We start from the raw sequence: 6,286 nt of genomic DNA, 5'->3' as shown, positions 1-6,286 counted from the left end.
CCCTGCATCCCCCACCTTGTACCTCCTCTAGCCTTTACCCCGGAGCCTGCTGGCTCCCCAGCTCTCTGCGCGAGAGAGAAGTCTGGTCCCCAGAGGGAAACGTGGGCACGCAGTTGCAGGGGCAGTCCCACAGCTCGGCGTGGGTCTCTCCTGCTTCCCTTCCCCATGGGAGCTCCCAGTTGGCCAATTACAGTATCTCTGTTTCTGTGTTCCTGCCCCTAACCTCTGGGCTCTGACCTGAGGTTGGGGCAAGGGCACCCTGGAGTCTGCTTTCCCTGCTCACGAGCCTCCTAGAGAATCCAGCAGAGGGTTGGCGTGAGCTGAGGAGAAGGAAGCAGGGAGGGCAAATACTGGCCAGCAGCCCCAGCCTCCGAGGGAGGAAGCCAGGCCCTTCCTAAGCTTTGTCCTGACGGGCCAGGTCCTGGACTGGGCCCTTTGCCTTTCCTGGGGGTGGGGTTTCAGTGTCCTCCTCTGTGGTCCAGGGGTCATTCCCACCTCCTCAGCCCACTATTGCTCATCTGTTGAATCCTGGTTGTCAAAGTCTCTGGCCAGGAAGAAAGGCAGGAATGTCTCGGGCCTTCGTCCTCTTCCTTCAGTTTCTCCCCTGGGCCCACCGGAGCAGTTGCCAGTTGTCTTCTGTTGTTTCAACCCCCAGACCAGGAGCTTTCTCTGAGAAATGCCACTGTCCTTTAGAAACTGCCCTGGACAGCGGGGTGTAAGACCCCGCGTGCCCACTGCTGTCCTGGGCTTCGGAAGGGAGGGGGCAGACTTGCGCTGCGCTCTGCAGAGCCAGGATCTGGGCGGGATTCCAGGAAAGCGGATTCTCCTGGGGACAGATTCTGAGCGGGGTTCGGATGGCAGGAGCTAGCAGGCTGTGTGGGGGCCTGCCTGGAGAGGCACCGTCCCCTGCCCTGCTGTGGACGTGAGGAGCACTCAGGGATGCACGGCGAGAGTCTCTGCAGCTGGGGAGAGGTCCACCTCGGCTACCTTTGGGCGAGTGGCTCTGCTGACCCCTCCCACTGTGGGCAGTGAGGTGCTTCCTGCCTGGTGCATGAGTTGGTGTTGCTATTTCCAAGAACAGTGGCTGTACTTTCCCACGTGCTTTTCACGTCCCGGCACAGACTACACACTTTGTATGCGTTAATTTTCCACATGACAACCGAGTGAGCCTTCTCACACTCTTCCTCTGCTCAAAACCCTGCAGTGGCTCCCTTTTCACTCAGGATAAATACCAGTGGCCTTGTAATGGCTGGCAAGGTCAAACTGTCCACGTTGTCCCTCCACCCCGCCCTGTTCTCATCCAGTGTTTCTCTCCTTTTGCTGATCATACTCCTCTAGCCGGACTGGCCTCCTTCCTACAATGCAACACACCGGGTGTGCTCCCACCCCAGGGCCTTTGCACCAGCTGTGTCATCTGACTGGGATGCTCCTCCCCCACTAACTCCTTCACGTTCTTCTGATTTTTGTTGAGAAGTCGCCTTCTCAACGAGGCCCACTGGGATCCCCGTTTTAACACTGCACTCTGCATTCCCCCAGCATTCCTGGCCCTGCCCCTGCTCCCCCTTTTCTCCTTTCCTTCCAACATGTGGTACAGTATCTTTATTTATTGCGTGTCTTGTTTGTGGTCTGTGGACTGCTTGGGTGGGTCTCCTTGACTGCTTTGTTCGCTGGTGTGTCTCTGGCACCTGGAGCAGAGTCTGGCTTACAGTAGGAGCTCAATAAAGATTTGTGGAGTGAATGAATGAGCTCATCGAACCCCGTAACTGTGCTGTGGGGTAGACACTGTTGTTGCACCCCAGTTTAGAGATGAGTGGGCTGAAGCTCAGAGAGCTTGAGGAACTAGCCTGGGGTCACAAAGCTAGGAAGTGACTACGTGAGGCTTCAGCCCAGGTCTGTCTCACTCTGGAGTCAGAGTTCTTAACCAAACACCCTGATTGTCCCTCCTCCAGGGGAGACTCTGCTCCTTGGGCCTGGAGTTGGCGTGGCAGGCAAGGCTTGGCTGCCACGGCCCGGGAGGCTGAGCTGGCACCCTGGCTTCTTCCCCGTGGCTGGGGGCGTGCCGCTGCCCTGCGTGGGGAAGGCCTGTCTGCTCTTCTGTCCTGTCCCGCAGACCTCGAGGCCCACAGCTGCACCTTCCTTCGCTGCGGCTCTGACTCCCAGGGGCCTGACCCAGGCTTCGGGCTGGGGAGTGTGGGAGCTGGGAGCGTGTCGGGAGGGGCGCCTGGCTTCTGCTCTGCGGAGCTTTCCGTGGTGCAGCACCGCGACTTCTGCCACCCACCCGGATGGCAGGAGGCTCAGTGAGAGGCCAGGCTGCGACCCCCGCCTGGACCTGCCCTGCCCATCGGGTCGCTCCTGCAGGGAAGCTGGTCCTGCTGCTGCGTCATGGTGGGACATGGTCTCGCGTGTGTGCCCTCTGAGGAGGGCATCTGTGATGGAGCATGTGTGCTGCTTCCCCAAAGGGACACGGCCATGTGGTCCCACCGTCTGCCAGTGTCCCTTGGGCTCCCACAAAGATGCCCTGTCTGGAGGGAATGTTGGTTGTGTAGGGTGAGCTGGTTTTGTGCTGCTGTGAGAGCATTTCAGATCCGCCACATCTGGGTCCCCAGTGCCCAGCAGCAGCAGGACGGACAAGACACCCTTTGGGACTTTCCCTCCCTCTCTGCATCCGCAGGCTCTGAAATGCCTGTGAGCTGGCTGTGTACAGACACCTGGAGGTGACCCCTCCTGTAACGTGGCCGTGGTCTACCTGGCCCACCCCTCGCCATGCCTGGGGCTCACGCGGCCCCTCGGCCCTCTCACGCACCCACCCTTAGCACTCTGTGACTTGGCTGCGAGCTGGGGTGTGCGGCGTTTGTCAACACCGTTTTGTGGACGAATTCACTAGACTCTCAAAGGCTCTTCAGAAAGCGCTATTCAGAAAGGCTGCCCAGCCCCTCGTGAAAGCACCCTTAGATTACAGCCGAAGTGAGCGCTTCTCCTGGAACTCACTTTCAACATTTTATTTTACTGCTCTGGGCCTTTTGGAGTTTTGATTTTGATATTCTCGTCTCGGCTGACCTTTCCTGTCCTCGCTGTGCCACGCACAGCAACATTGATTTGGGGTAATGTATTTTGACTTTAAGACGCAGGCCATCCATAAACTTTTCTATCAATAATCCCAGCTCACTCTGTGTACCTGACAGCTTAAAGGAAAACATCAGATTTATGGGGCCTTTTATTTTTGGCCAATTTCGTCATCCACTTGCCCTCAGTGCCAGGGGATAAGGGCCTGAAGTCCAGCCCAGGAGGACCTCCGTTCAAGGGCACACGTCAGGTCAGCTGCTCTGGGGTGGGGCGGGGCAGCGGAGGCGTGTCCCTCTCTGTGTCCTGGGTGACAGCGGTGGGAGGTGGTGGGGGGTGGAGAACCAGTGACTGAGTGCCCTTCAGACATGGGGGAGTGTGTGGAAAAGCTTGCAGTCTGGGAGGGTCCCCGTGGGCCCTCCCCCGCCACGTTCAAGCCCAGCCCCCACATTGCACAGAGACAGGCGAGGGCCTCTGCTCTCCCCAGGCCTCAGGGCCAGCAGGGAGGCCGTCCATCCCTGCCGTGTGCACTTGGCAAAGCAGGCCTGGCTGGCTGTCAGCCTAGGCTAGGCTGGCAGCAGTTGGGGACCACTAGCTCTCAGGCCCCAGGGTCTGGCCCTCCTTGCTGTGTTGGTGTCACCACTCTGGGTCCCCTGAGCCTGGGGCTGCTTATTTGCTTGTCAGAGACAGGATTGATGGAGAGATGCCACGAGAGGGACAAGGCCCAGGGTTTGAGCAGAGGAAGAGTGTGAGAAGGATCACTCGGTCGTCTTGTGGAGCCTGTCTCACCTCAAGCATTTATGCGGTCAACATGTCGTCAGAACTCGATCACATGTTTGTCAGGTTTGCATGTCTGTGGGCACCAAGTTTACCATGTGCTGGGTGCTGGGGAACCACAGTGTCCAGCCCACGGGGAATCTGCATTCCAGCCCAAGATGGGACAGAGACTCGCCCGCAAGGAGGAGACAGAGACACGGCCCCATCATGAGCCACTGATGCAAACCCGCGGCCTGGAGCCGCACATGGACATGCGTGGGGGCCTGCAGGTCACAGGAGGGGCCCGCAGTGCTCAGCCAGGTGAAGGCCCTGGAGAGGGCGTGTGCTTCAGGGAGAAGGTGCGGCAGGTGTGAAGGCCAGGGGTGGGGACGGTGGGGGCTGGAGGGTGGGAGGCGCACAGTGTGGGGGAGGATGGGCAGGCAGGCAGGTGGGCTAGGGCACGTGGGGCCTTGGAGCCATGGCAAGGGCTTCTGTGCCTGGCAGAGCGGGGCTCAGAGCTGAAAAGGACCTGGCCCTGGTCGTGGGCTCAGAGTCTAACAGGGAAGCAGCTTAAGCAGAGAGTGGAAGTCGGGAGACCTTCGGGGAGTGTGGGGTGGGTCCCACATGGGAAGACTCCTGAACGCGAGTCCTGAGCGCAGAGCACAGCTTAGACTGGCTAGCGGGATGGGGTCAGAGTGTGTCAGTGTCGCAAACGAGTAGCTGCCTGTGTGAGCGTGTGGAGGCAGGAGATTGGGGACTTGGCTGGGACAAAGAGAGGAGCCAGTGTGACGGTCGTTGAGTGGAGCCGAGGGAAGGTGCCGGGGAGGAGGTCTGTCCTGATGGCAGCGTGAGGTGCAGGTGGGAGCAGAGAAGCTGGCGTCCCCTCGAGGGACAGGGCTGGGAGCTGGGAGCAGGGCTGAGGCGGTTGGCACTGACCCTCCTTATTTGGACCCAGCTCCGAGGAGAGGCCTGTGGATGAGTCCTCCCCCTCACCTCTCTCTTCTCTTCTCCCCCTTTGCACTTGAGACTGGCGCTGACAAACAGCAGCTCACGGCGCGCTGGAAGACGCCAGGGTTTCAGGTGAGCCCTGAGGTGCCTGAGTCCCAGGGGCAGAGGGCCTCGACCCCCCTTCCTGGTTCCTTGGCCTGCCTGAGGTGCCTTGGACCTCTGTGTTTGGATGAGAAAGCTCCTGAGCCTCAGTTTCCCCAACTGCAACTTGGGATTTTAATTCCTGCCTTGCTCCCTCATTCTCTCTGCCTTCCATGGAGACGCCCAAAGGTGCTGGGCCAGCACTGGCAGGAATAGCAGAAGGGCAGGATCCGTGAGCTCCGGACACTGCCTCCGACGAGCATCATCAGAGCAGGATCCTGCCTCGTGGCCTGGGCTCTCCATGGCTCGATGGAAAATTAAGCCAGAGGCAAAACAGAACAAAACAAAGCCGGGCAAGGTGGTGTCCAGGGCTGTGCAGCCAGATGGGCTTGGATTCAGGTCCTAGTCTCACCTTGGCCTCTTGGAGCCTCAGTTCCCCATCTGTAAACAGGATGTGCTCGCTGTGCCAACAGCAGAGGGTGCCTGGGAGGCCTGGCTTGGAGATGAAGTGTTTACAGCAGACTGCTCAGTACCTGGGCTGGAGTCCTAGCAGCAGGTGCATGTTTTAATGCACGAGCTCATGGCTTGGTGTCATCAGGATGAAGGATGCCTGTGTGCGTGGGAGGGGTGATTTATTGGGGGGAGGTGACCAGTGGAGCTGAGTGTCCCTAATGGATTTTATTACAGCCTGTGTACGTTATTTATTTAATCATTTGCCGAAGTAAATCTTACAGGCCCATAGAGAGTTTATTTTTTTGTTTTTAATAATGTTAATACACTGGGGGTTTTATTTCCCACTAGATCTATTAGTTTAATTTAGTCGAGGACAGACTGTATACTTACCCAAAGATTGCTTTGACATTATGGAGAATTAAGAGGCTGGGCCAGGCGGATGCGAGCAGATCGATCCGTTTGAGATAAAACTCCATTTCCCACGTGCCTTCTGGCCTGTGATGGTGAGGGCGTGACTGGGAAACACGGAGCCAGCTGCTGACCCCGGGGCTGGCCGGAGCGTCAGGCGCCGGTTCCCATGCTGTCTCCACTCCCGTGGCGAGACGTTGTTTGATGGTTCCAGGGGAGATGCTTTCGGGGGCCAGGGGCATCTGTGGTGGTCTCCCAGTGTCCATGACCCACCAGCCTTCTGAAGAGTCAGCTGCATGTGGTCAGGGGACCAAGGCCAGCACAGTGCTCCCAGGGCTGTTGCGGGGTCAAGTGGGCTGATGTCCAGGAGGTGGCTTTGTGAATTGTCATGGGGTGGACTCACGTCAATGCTTATGGTCCTGTGTCCCCTACATTTCTGGGTGGCAAGAGCTGCTCAGGAGATGCCAGTGGGGCTGACAGATGGCTCCATTTCCAGGACCCTGGGGTCTTGGCATCCTTT

General features: G+C 58.5%; 1 long non-coding RNA gene across 1 annotated transcript in view; it reads left to right on the top strand.

Annotated features, from left to right (window-relative positions):
* The window catches only part of LOC139085411 (uncharacterized), a 109,896-nt gene that overhangs the window by 346 nt on the left and 103,264 nt on the right, over window positions 1–6,286 (top strand). The gene's annotated exons all lie outside the window — the stretch shown is intronic.

The sequence above is a fragment of the Equus przewalskii genome, chromosome 9, assembly GCF_037783145.1.
Source record: "Equus przewalskii isolate Varuska chromosome 9, EquPr2, whole genome shotgun sequence".
Classification (NCBI taxonomy): Eukaryota; Metazoa; Chordata; class Mammalia; order Perissodactyla; family Equidae; genus Equus; species Equus przewalskii.
This window is presented reverse-complemented; position numbering and strand designations above follow the sequence as displayed.